The sequence below is a fragment of the Phacochoerus africanus genome, chromosome 11 (genome assembly GCF_016906955.1).
Source record: "Phacochoerus africanus isolate WHEZ1 chromosome 11, ROS_Pafr_v1, whole genome shotgun sequence".
Classification (NCBI taxonomy): domain Eukaryota; kingdom Metazoa; phylum Chordata; class Mammalia; order Artiodactyla; family Suidae; genus Phacochoerus; species Phacochoerus africanus.
Window position 1 is genome coordinate 135,168,955 of NC_062554.1, and position 13,119 is coordinate 135,182,073.

Sequence of the window (13,119 nt, forward strand, 5' to 3'; positions counted from 1 at the left end):
CTTAGGACCACGTCTCAGTACCACAGTGTGCCTGGGTCTTGGACTCTGATGGTCACAAGGGTTTCCTAGCTTTTTGTTCACCCATTTACTTGAAAAGGAAGGCACCAGGGGCTGGAGAAAGAGAAATGCCCTTCCTCCAGATGGGATGTAGCTCTGGTAAAGTCTTCTTCCTTAAAGCCTGAGGTTTTGCATGCTCTGGGAATATTTTATAACGTACGCTTGTCCTCCCCCTGCCAGAGCCATGGTGGATCTTTCTGGGTCTTAGCTAGAAGAACATGGGCCGGTTCCTGGAAGCTGAGCCCATGACATGCAGGGCTCCAGGAGTTCCTTGCTCTCTTTTCAGCCACACTCAGACTCCCTCAGATTGTCAAAATGATGCGATTATTTGTACTAGAACTCAATGGAAGATAACATGAAAAAAAGGCTGTGCATATACCTGTGACCGGATCACCTCGCTGTACCGCAGAAAGTGGCAGAACACTGTAGGTCAACTCTGCCTGAATAGAATCTTCGTAATAATTTAGGCATTTCTATGAGCTTACGGCCCCCGTAAGCCCGTCCCAAATGCGACTCTCTGGGTCTACCAGTCTCCCAAGATTTGCGGGTAGGAGTTTGCCCTGCAACTTCTGTTCTTTTAAAGGTCCAAGAAAAACCTTTGATTTCCAGTTTGGTTAGCGTTTTCTTATCGCAGGGGCAAGAATGACTATTGCCGTGACTTTCGCACATTGGAGCTGAAGCCGGAAGATCTCCAAACTTCCTGTCAAGCCCCAAACACCTCCCAAACGAATCAATCTGGTTTCTCTCATCTCCTTTCTATGACCTTAGGAAAAAGGGAACGGCAGCATCTTACCTCACCTGGAATACTGCGATGGGTCCCTGACTGATCTCCACAGTCCTGCACTTTTGCTTCAGCTCCAAACACTTCCATACGCCACACAGAGAGGCCTGCCACCACCACTGCAGTGGCGGCGGTGGAAACTGAAGGGAAGGCTCTTCTGTGCAAACTTTAAGATACAGAAAATACATAGAAAATGCAATGAGATAATAGCTAAGCCATGAAAGACCCAGTGGAAAGAACAAAGCTATTTGAAGAGACGGCCATGATCAGAGATTCATTAAAGAGACGGTGGCTCAGAGGTTAATGAACCTGACTGGCATCCATGAGGATGCGGGTTTGATCCCCGGCCCTGCTCAGTGGGTTAAGGATCCAGCATCGCCGTGAGCTGTGGTGTAGGTTGCAGACGCGGCTCGGACCTGGCGTTGCTGTGGCTGTGGTGTAGGCCGGCAGCTACAGCTCCCATTCGACCCCTAGCCTGGGAACCTCCATATGCCGTGAAAGCAGCCCTAAAAAGACAAAACAAAAAACAACAACAACAAAAAAGAGAAGATGAAAGATGTAGGACAACTTGGTGAGAGAAGCAGAGTGTTGAAAGATGAGTTTGGGGATGGTGGGCGCTTGAGATGAGGTGGTGCTGGGTGAACCAGTACAAGGCACGCAGGACGCTTCAGAAGGCTGGACTGACTGGGGAAATGGGATCCCCAGGTTCTCTGGTAACCAGGGTTACCAGACGTGGATGAACACAGGCGGAGGAACTGAAAGTCCGTCTGGACGCTCAGATCCACTCCTCACTCCACGCATCAACACTGATGCCCCCGACCCGGGAAATCAAAACAAACCCCAAACAAATGACTCACTGAAGAATCTAAACTAGACAAACTCAGGAAGCAGACACTGGTCAGAGCTGAAGGCAAGAATGAGGAACTACAGAGAGGGACTGAATGAAAATGTACATTGCCAACTGCTGTGTGCGTGCCACGGTCCTTAGGGGCTCAGTGAACGTAGAAGACATAACTGAATGAGTGAATGAAGGAAGGATTTAACCAGCTGACTTCTGAATACTCACAGCACTGTGGTTTAAGATTGTATACATTTGCTCCTTTCTCTTTAATTTTTCTTTTTCAGGCTGAATCTGCAGCACACAGAAGTTCCTGCGCTAGGGGCGAATATGTCACAGCCGCAGCAACATAGGGTCCGAGCCACATCTGTGATCTACACTGAATTTTGAGGCAACGCAGGATCTTTAATCCGCTGAGCGAGGTCAGGGATCAAACCTGCATCCTTAGGGACACTACGTCGGGTTCTTAACTCACTCAGCGACCACAGCAACTCCTGTGCACATTTTCTTAGTATCTCCCTAGAAGGAAAAATGCATCTGAAAGATTGACTGTTAATTAGACGCCATCAGCAGCGAGGCAGTACAACCAACGGGGATGAAAGACAATACCCAGCTTCCTCCCTCTGCAGTAAGAAGCTGTTTTATCCCGTTGACACTTTAACTGTCTGTGTGTCTTCCTGCAGGACTCTTACAAAAAGAGACGTGGGGATTAGCTAACTCCCTGAGCCTGACTACTAATGAGACAAGGCATTCGAGCTTCTCCTATAGCAGCAGAAATCAGTGGTGATTTTAATAAAAGAGTAGCAACTGTATTTAGACCTTTCCCAGGCTCCGAAAACCATAATTCGAATTATATTCACCAGTTCAAGAAATATGCTTGTATGTATGCCAGCATTCTCCCTGCTTGTTTAATGCAGCAGTTACTTCCAAAAGAGTCCTCACATGTCTATATGTCATTCAAATTAACAATGTATAAAAAGGATGCTGCATCATGAGCAAGTCAGACATACTTCGGAAATGTAATATGGATTCGATGTTTTTAAAAATCAGTTAATGGGGAGTTCCCTTTGTGGTGCATTGGAAACGAATCTGACTAGTATCCGTGAGGATATGGGTTTGACCCCTGGCAGAGTGGGTTAAGGATCCTGCATCGCACACAGTAGGTCGCAGCTGTGGTTCCGTTCTGATCCCTGGCCCAGGCATTCCTTATTGCCTCAGGGCAGCCAAAAAGGAAAAAAATAAAATCAGTTAATATTATTAACCCTAACAGAGGAAGGTCTTGTTTTTGTTTTTTGTCATCTCAATAAACTGAAAAAAAGTATTTAGCAAATTTTCCCAATGGAGGGGCCCACCTACCAAGAAAGACAGGATGGCCCCAGCCAACAGCCAGCCAGAAACGAAAGCCTTAGGCTTACTGCTGGCAAGGAACAGTCAGGGGCCAACACAACACGGGGTGAAGCTTGAGAAGAAACCACATCCCTGCCCAGCACGCTGCTGTCAGTCTTGTGCGAGCTGACGAAGCAAAGGATCCAGCCGGGTCACCCTCGCACACCTAAGACCCAGAAACGATTCGGTAACAAATGCATGCTGTTTTCAGCCACCACATCTGCAGCAATTTGGATCTAGCAAATAGAAAACAAATCCAGCAACCAAATGAACCAAATCCTCCGGGTGATAAAAGCTTCTAAGGGACATCTCCACCCAGTGGCCCTCGTGTCCAGGACAGAACATGCTGAAAAACAGCGAAAAGACAAAATGTTGAGACCATTTTTAGCAAGGTTATGAGAAACAAAGACATTTTTTTCAAAGCAGGGTGGTGAGTTACGCTTCCAGAATGGCAACAGAAGGATTCTGGCAGATCAACTCCCCGGTAAACCTTGTGGAAAGTATATTAGAAAAAAAAATTAATGTTTCTAGAAATGGACCTGACGACATACCACGATGGAAGAAACAAGTATTCAAGAAAATCCACGAAAACTCGGTAAGAGCAGTGAGTCTGGCCTTTGAACCATGGCCTCCGTGCCTCCCTTGACTTCTGAGCTCCACATGAAAGGAGCTCCCCTGCAGACCGTGCCGCCGAGAGCTGCTGGCTCTTGTTCCAGCTACAGGCCAAGGTCTAGGACACCCTCCCAGGAGCGGCAGGCGTCAGCGTTTCTCATTCTGTCCCCCAGCTACGTGTGGCAGGGCTACATCTGGGCAAGAGCAGCTGAGAAATCAGAAGTTCCTTCTTCTGCCCCCGCCCCACACCTGCAGACCCAGGCTCTGTCTACCCTGGGCAGCAGCGGCACTCAGAATCCTGGGATTCTCATCACTGTCGTCCTGGCTCGTTCACAAAGCAGAGGTTTCCAGACAGGAAATGCAGCACGAAGACAGGGAGTCATGGGAAAAGGCCGAGAGGACGCTGTAAAACCACTGGCCCCCCAGGTGACTGTGCAAGCCAGGCAGGAGCCTTCCGAGCAACAGCAGTAGAGGGCTCCCGTCGCGAAGGAAAGGGACTTCGCAAGCATCACCCAGCCGATCAACATCACAGAAACAACAGCAGCAAGCCGTGCGGAGACTGGCTGCCACATTTCACCGCAAACGTCCAGTTTCCACCATATACTGTACATCTCTGCCCAGCCTCTTTCCCCAGGGAGCCTGTGTCTCCATACCGATAACACGCCTCTCTATCAGCCCTTCGGTCTCAGCAACGACAGCACCACAGAAGAAATTGCATGTCCCACAAAGTTCTCCACGTTTTCATCTCAGGAGATGGCACTGCTTATTTTCGGAGACCCCCAACTCGAAGTCTGAGATCCATCCTCAGCCCTCTCTTTTCTTTCCAAGGAAATGTCCGCTGGTTCAACCCCTCTAGCCTCTCAGAGCTGCCCTCTCACGGGCCACCAGCCCCCTTCCCGTGTGGGGTGGGGATCCTTCACGACGCTGGCCAGGTCCCGCCTGTGTGTGCGGGCTCAGCCCGGCCGTGGCTCTTCTGCCCCAGCAACAGCAGGCTCATTGCTGAGGCCCAGGGCTCCCAGGCAGGACTGGAAAGCCAGCTTTCAGCTCAGAGCCATCAGCTCCTCTGACGGCACCCCTCCCACGGCACCACATCCCATTCATGATTTTTTTTTTTTCTTGGCTCCTAACCGATGTTAATAAATGTTTACTATTGGGTTACTCTTGAGTGCTTTATTAATTGAATAAACGTGTGTGCATTTCCCTGCAAAAACAAGGCCAGAGCAGAATTTCCATTTCTGAACTCACAAAGGGTATCCATGACGGCAACTATATTAGTAAAAGAACCTAGAACATTTAAGATCATAAGGTCGTGGAACGTGACTGAGTAATTCCACTTATTTGAAATGTGTGTTCTTTGCATGTGGATGAATAAGTACAAAAAGAGAGAGATGCCAAGGATACTAGCAGTTGCTACCCTTGAGTTATATAGTTTATGGCTGACTTCTACATTCCTTTTTTTTTTTTTTTTTTTTTAAGGCCGCACTTGTGGCATATGGAAGTTCCCAGGCTAGGGGTCGAATTTGAGCCACATCTGTGACCTACACTGCAGCTTGCAGCCATGCCTGATCCTTAACCCCCTGGGAAAGACCAGGATTGCATCCAAATCCTCAGGAACACTATGTCTGGTTCTTCACCTACTGAGCACAATGGGAACTCTTGTATTGCTTATATTTTTGGTAAAACTTAAAAATTTTGAAATGAATATAAATCCTCCTTCTTCATATATTATCGTTTTTTTCTTTTAGAAGGGACAATATCATGAGTTCACGGTGATTCAGAATGCCACTTAAGAGAAGCCGGCCAAGTGGGCTCTGGCAGAGTTTGAATCCCGTGTCTCGGGGTAGACTTCCTCTGGAAAATCTGCCCACACGATGTAAATTGAAATTTGTCTTGGAAACCTGGGGGATCTTTCCCCCACTCCTTTTAATGTAAAGGAATAGCACATACAAAAGCAAAAGAAGGAGTGAGCACTGATGACTCGTGTTCTCACAGGCATTACATTAGAAAACAACCTCCAGTGGTAGCCACCGGAGACTCCAAGTCATAGACTACAGACGGAAAGTCATTTCGAAGGGTCACAGTGAAAACTCAGAACCACTGCATGTCAAGGCACATGCACAGGAGTTCCCATTGTGGCTCAACAAGTTAAGGACCCAACATAGTATCTGTGAGGATGAGGGTTCAATCCCTGGCCTTGCTCGGTGGGTCAAGAATCCAGCATTGCCACAAGCGGACGCGTAGGTCACAGATGCAGCTCAGATTCAGCGATGCCTTGGCTGGGATGGAGGCCTGCAGCTGCAGCTCTGATGTGACCCCTCGCCCAGGAGCCTCCTCGTTCCTGCAAGTGTGGCCCTAAAAAAAATATATGTTCATTTTCTTTTCTTTCTTTCTTTCTTTTTTTTTTTTTTGTCTTTTTGCTATTTCTTTGGGCCGCTCCCACGGCATAAGGAGGTTCCCAGGCTAGGGGTCCAATTGGAGCTGTAGCCACTGGCCTGCGCCAGAGCCACAACAACTCGGGATCCGAGCCGCGTCTGCAACCTACACCACGGCTCACGGCAACGACGGATCCTTAACCCACTGAGCAAGGGCAGGGATCAAACCCGCAACCTCATGGTTCCTAGTCGGATTCGTTAACCACTGCGCCATGACGGGCACACCCATTTTATTTTCAAAACCACTCTCCCTCTTACAGGTATCCAACTTTAAAAGTTATAGGTTTAAAAACTAGACAGATGGATGAATCCATACACGGATAGATATACGGACGAAGGACAGAGTGGTGGGCTGAATTGTGTGTTCCCAAAAGTAACAAGCGGAAGTACCCTCTAACCCCCAATGCCTCAGAAAACGTCCGTATTTGAAGACAGGGCCTTTAAAGAGGTGACTATGTTGAAACAAGGTCGTAATCCAATCGGATGGGTGTCCTTGTAAGAGGGACTCCGGGTCACTTTGCCATGTGACAGAAAGTGGCACGACATTGGAAATCTACTATACTTTAATAAAAAAAAAATTTGTAAAGAAGAGACTGGACACACAAAGGGACCAAGGATGCACACGCCTAGAGGAAAGGCCAGGTAAGGACACAGCCAAAAGGCTACCATCTGCAAGACAAAGAGAAAGGCCTCAGGAGAAATGAAATCTGCCAGCACCTTGATCTTGGACTTGAAGCTTGCAGAATTGCAAGAAAATAAATGCCTGTTATTTAAGCCAACCACCCTGAGCTATTGTGTGATGGCAATCGCAGCCAACCAAGAGAGAAAGAGCACCTGCGAATGAGAGAGGCACTTCCATTCCTCTGGACCCCAATTTTGTTCATTCCAATTACGTTTGAAAAATAATATAAGGTGGGCACGCGGAGAAGAGTGTATTTTTAGAAGTTATTTTTGCATTTTGCTCCTAACTGTGCAAATAATTCCTTCTGATCTATTGCCAAGATAATTTTTGTCCGTGGCTGATTTGACTGGAAATAATTTCGCCTGCAGACAAATTGTCCCTATTGTAGTATCATTTCTCCTGGCGTTTCATCTTCGGAAAACAAAGGTTTCATTGTGATGATGGATGAATAACAGATGTTATTGTTCATGATCTTGAGACAGAAACGGTCTTTCGTGCCGTCCCAATAACCCCCAGCAAAGATGAGAGGCTCCCGAAGTCACCCTCACACACTTGGGTGACCAGCGAGAGTGTGACTTGCCTCGAGCTGGATGCGCTAGTTCTTGACGAACCAGATTTCTCTTCGCAGCGATTCTAGTTTAATGTATACATTTAGTGTCTCTTATAATGGAAACCTTTTCCTTACGTAAATTGTCGATGCCTGTTTGATGATGGTTCTTTGTTCATGGCGCTGAGTTTAACCTAATAACCCCATGAATGTTAATGAGAACTGCCAAGTTAAAACTCATGGAAGCAAATGGATGTGCCCTGCAGCCCTTGGCCATGACTTTGATACACCTTATATGACGAATCTCCTTCGCAGATGGACTTCGTAGTGTTCTAATTAGACGTGAAGAGATCCGATGCCTTCAGCAGCCCAGGAATGAGGAGGCTAATAGCTCTTAGGGGGTTAATTTAGGAACTGTAGAGAGCCAATCAGAAAACTGGCACAGGGAGTTCACAGACTCTCACCGTGTGAATCAGTTCAGGTGTAACATGCCAGGCCGCCTGCCTTCGATTTGGGCACGAAACGGCCCTCTCCCGGGTGCTTCCGAAGAACGCAGTGCTTGCAGTAGGCCCTGGAGATGTCGCCTGGGTCCGGTCCATTTCCCCAGGGAGGAGCAGAGGCCGGCCACGTCCTTGGGTGCTTTCAAGAGCTTCACACAGACCCTACTGGACCCAGGGCTCAAGTGCGAAACGCGGCTTCTCATGCAGGCAGAGAATTTGTTGACTTGCAGTGATGTTTTTGAGTCTTTACTGGGATTCAGAGAAGAGACTTGGGGAGGAAGGTGGGGGCAGGGCTCCCGAGGCTGCCTTCCCCTCGTCACCCCCCCAAGGAACCGCGTTCTTCCAGAAGGTTCTTTGGGGGAGGCCGATGGGTGCCAACCCCTGCTCATACCCGCTGTTCCGAAAAACACCAAGGGGTCCCATGCCGCCTTTTCTTTAATCTCCTTCTCATTTCCCTTCGTCTTCTTCATCTGAGGGTTGAGATTAAGGCCAGTCCGGCAAAGCAGGAGGGACAAAGTCTAGATGCAGCAACGGTGACTGAAACCGGGGGCTCTGCCTTTCGTCCCCTGTCCTACGTGCTGACCTGGTCCTCTGCTTGGCCTCATTCAGCCCAGAGGAAGGACTGTCTCCCTATTTTGAGAGAGAATCGCCCTTCACCCCCCCAACCCAGACGCGAGTCGGGAGGGAAGTTACACTGGCACCCGAGCGACGCGGGAGAGCCCCGCGGCTGCCGCGGAGCCCCTGGGAGGACGGGGCACCTGCCCAGGGCCTCCATTCTCAGCGCTGCCTCCGCCCCGGGAGCGCGGCGCTAAGCTTTCGCCACAGTCCCATGTGACATTCACGCTGGGGACTTTTTTTTTTATTCTAATGCTACACAGTACTGACTGAGGGCTGGGAAGTGATCCAGTGTTTTGTACATTAATAATAGAATAATAATTAGTAATTCATGCATTTGTAGTTAATGTAATTAATCATAATTAGTTAACATAATTAATAATAATTAAAGTTTGTCTTTCCGGCAGCCTTTGAGGTGGATACCATAATATACCTGTTTCACAAATGAGAAACGAAAACTTAGAGAGGTTGAGAGATGGGCGAGACCTCCCATGGCTGGCAAGGGAGCTAGGGCTCCATCGCAGGGAGCTGCCATCCTGCAGCCACTCCCTGGTACCACACCGAAGGCTTACCCCAGCCTAGCAAACTGCCAGTTCACTTGCGGGGGCTTTTTAAGGACTTACTAAATTTGCAAGAGCTTAAATCATTGAAAGATTCAAGCTGCGGTAAAAATATTAAACACGATGAAAACGGTGAAGTAGTGCTTCAGAAATGCACACATGGTCATCAGATCTGTCCCCGGCACAGAGGCCCTCCATCCCTTAGGCAGCCGCCTTCGCACCACGTCCTCACCTGGCCTTTTCTCGGTGTGGACACGGCTGGTGTCGCTTCCTCCTCCTCTAAGCACAGCGGTCCTGGTGGATCAGGCCCCCGCCCTGACAACCTGACTTAGCGCTGGTTGCCTCTTCAAAGCCTCCTTTCTCCAAAAACACCCCCTTAGAAGTGAGGGCCTCAACATCCGGTTTATGAAGGAATGCAATTCAGTCCACGAGGATGGGCTTCTATTTTCTTGTTTTGTTTTGTTCCCCCCCCACACACAAACGGAGATTCACCTTGTTATGTCATAGAGCTCCTTGGCCTCCATGGGCCTGACTGCCTTGAACGTTCCGAGAGTAATAACCCTACGCCCGGGCACCTGTACTCCGAACTAAGTGAGGTTTTAGCTGTTGTGAGAGCGAGCGGCTTTCCTTGAGTCGGGGGATGGGAGTGCAGTTAATTTTAGAGGAAGAAAGAGTGTCTTTGACTCTGAGAACGAGGCTGGGAGTGTGTGTGAGGGGTCTTAACAGACCTCAGAGGCAAGGACAAAGTGGCCCTGGGATACACACTCTAGTTGCAGGAAACGGGGAGGGGTCCCAGCTGGCCCCAGCGGTGCCGTTGTGTCCTGAGGCGGCAGGTGGCACTGAGAGGGAGAAGCAGCCATCTGCTTCTGGATTATGAGTCATGATAACAAACACGAGCTTAATTACAGTAAAACGCTCTGCACTTTTTAGGTGAGAATTTGGTAGAGGTTTGCCGACTGAGCCTTCAGCTCCTTTAACGGAATAGATGAGAACGAGAGGCCCACAAATAATGTCCGTGCATCACGTGGTCACTGCAGACCTCGTCCAAAGTTTTGATGGCTGGTAGGTCAGAGGAAGACAGCCTCCGAGGGACTTGCTCAGTGGCTCCAACAAAAGCACAGATAAGTGCAGCGGGAACCAGGGACAGGGCATCCGTTTTGACAATCCCTGTGTCCAGTGACCCAAGGGCAGAGGTAAGAGGATTTGCAGAAAGCAAGGCGTCAGACACTGTGTCTAACATGATGAATACAGCCCCCAAGGAAGAGGCAAGTCGTGCCTGTGCCCAACACACAGCTGGAGGGGAGGCCACGGGCTCTGAAGAAACGTTCCAGAAGAAAGAGTTCCGTGCTCCGGACCCGCCCTGGGAAACAGTGGGACGGTGATGAGACGGTAACTTGGGCATCCCGCATGGCACCCGGGACTCACGTTAGTGATGTCTCAATGTCCCTGCAAACGTGCGACACGTCCCAGGGTCCTCCCTGTAGCTGTTTTCTAATTGTGCACGTTTGCAGGAAATAGTTCACTTGTGCATATATGCGTTCTTCCCTCACCTGACATTAAACCACAACTAAAACCTCAAACTCTTCCAGACTGACCTGCAGGCCTGTCTGAGGTCACGAGAGAAGGGGAATGGGAATCTATCCGGAGGCGAGGAAGCCGCTGGCAGCAGGCAGGAGATGGAACAGGCTCGAGAAGGCGGAAAACCCAGCGTCGGAGGAGAAGGTTGGGGAGAGAGATCAGAAGTCGGGGGATGACCAGGGACCAGGGAGGCAGATGGACGGCGGAGGCAGAGGAGTCCGTCCCGGAGAGTGCCAGCCTCCTCCTGGAGGGAAGGAAGCATGGCCAGAGTTCACCTCCTCCAGGTTTTCCAGCAGCGAGCATTTCCCTGAACTTATTGAGGCTTTTCTGAAACGTACCAGCAGTCCGAGGCTTGGTGTGCCCACCACTGGCAAGTCCCCCTGCCCAGGTCCAATGCCAAGGGCTCCGGATCCCTGGAGCAGCCCCGGCTGTGACCAAGGGTACCCCGTCAGCCTCCAGGGTGCTGGATCTTTGTCTTTTTCTTTGCAACCTGTGCCTCTTGTTTGCATTCTCTGCAGTCAATAACCAGTCCCACTGGAGAATGAACGCCCTAACATTAAGATTCAGAGGAGCATCTGTGACTCAAACACCCCCCACCCTCCTCCCGTGCCCACCCCTCCCTGGATGGCCAAGTTACCCAGTGCACTGTGCACTGGAGCCATCAACAACTGCCCCAGGAGGCTGCAGGTGGGGCTGGGCTTCGGCTTCTGTCTTCACCATCCTCGGCTTTCATTGCTGAGACTGGACAGGTCTCCAAGGACAAAGTGCTGGGCACAGTGCAACATAAGGAATGAGAAGGGGTTTTGAGTTAAACGTCCTTGTGTTTGAGTGCCTGAAAGACAGAGATCCTCTGGAACCCTCAGTGCAAAGAGGAGAAAATTAGTGACAAAGAATCTGGAAAAATCTGTCTCTTGATATGCAATGGTAGGCTGATTTTCAGCCATTTCCCCCCCAAGGTTGAAGTTTGATTCCCTCCCAACAAAATTTTGATGGAGCCTATCCATACTTGATTTTTGAAAGCCTCTGGTCCTTTCTCCAACAGAATAAGCCACGTGTGTATGCATCTGTATATGCATGTGCATATATACAGACTTCCTTCCCTGTATACACTGTAGGCAGAATGGGGGAGACCTCCCACTGGGGGCTGCCCCTCCTCCACTCTGCTTGGCCCCTGGCCCTGATCCAACAACCAGGAGGGTGAGGACTCAAGCCTCAAGCCTCAGAATCTCTGAGCTTTAGAGAGCTTGCGGAGTTTCAAAAAACCTAGCATTGAGCCTAGAATACTGCTGAAAACGTGAAGATGAATGCCATCTACCCAAAACAGTGTCTGGAAGGCCAAGGGAAATGTGTTCACATTCAGAAACCCCATCGAGCCCCCCAATTAACATGTGACTCATAACAATGGCTTTGAGTTAAAATTTTCACAACATCAAAGACCTTGGATTCATTCATTTTTGACAGATCTAAATAGAAATGAACACAGCTTACAATTAAACAGACGGCTCTTCAAACCCTCGTTCGCCCTCGTTCTAATATTTTTGCTCTTATGAGCCTTTTTCCTCATCAAGAGAATGGGCATGATGATAACTTCGTCCGAGAGAGGCTGCGACCCAAAATTGAGATGGTGCATGTGAAATTACCTACAGTTTCTTGTGTAGAGCAGGCAGATACTCACCTAAAATCGCCTTCATTCCTTCCTGGGGGGCACAAAGGAATAAAAATATTAGCATTCATGCACTCTCTTCAAACATGATGTTCTTTGGTGGCTGGTGTCTTTCTAGAATGAGATCCCTCATAATTAAAGAAAATCAGACCAGCTCATTGTTTTCATTTCTGGGGAGAATGCCTACGGTCCGATTTCCAAAGCAGCAAGTGGAAACTGTGCTACAGCAGAGGACGTCAATTATTTACGGGAATGTCTCCTTTCAGAGCCTAGTTTATGAAAGGAGAAGACTTAGGTAAAGCGTAAATGGTAGCGAGAATCCAAGCGGAGGAAACAATTTGCCAAATAAAAGAATCCCAGCAAAATGCTACTGGCATCAAGAGATATTTCATAAAGGAAACCAATTATATTTTTGTTTGCTTTCTTTGCCTTTTTTCCACTGCAGTATTTTACTCTGCAGAGACCTTTCTCAGAGGACTTGCCTGCTTTGGCATCTGAGAGGTGGGGCTGTGTGGCTGCTCTTCCAGATGGAGCCCATGTGAGGAAGGATGCCAGGGAGGAGGGGAAGGGAGCACTAGAGGGGGGATGCAGAAGCCCTTTCTTCCCACCTGGAACCATCTTCCGGCTCTATCAATCCCCTTGTGCCAAGAGGAAAAAAAAAAAAAAGTTCAGAAGAATTTGTGAAGGCAGGCGTAGGTCCAGAGAGAGGGTCTGCTCCCGCACCCAGACGTCTAGGTGGGGGTACTTCTCCTGTTTCACCGAGTTTTTGAGCTTCAGCTCTGCATCTGTCGTCATTGCAGGTGCCTCACACGCATTATCTCATTTAATCCTCAAGACAACCCTGTGTGCTGGAATTTTATCCCCATGT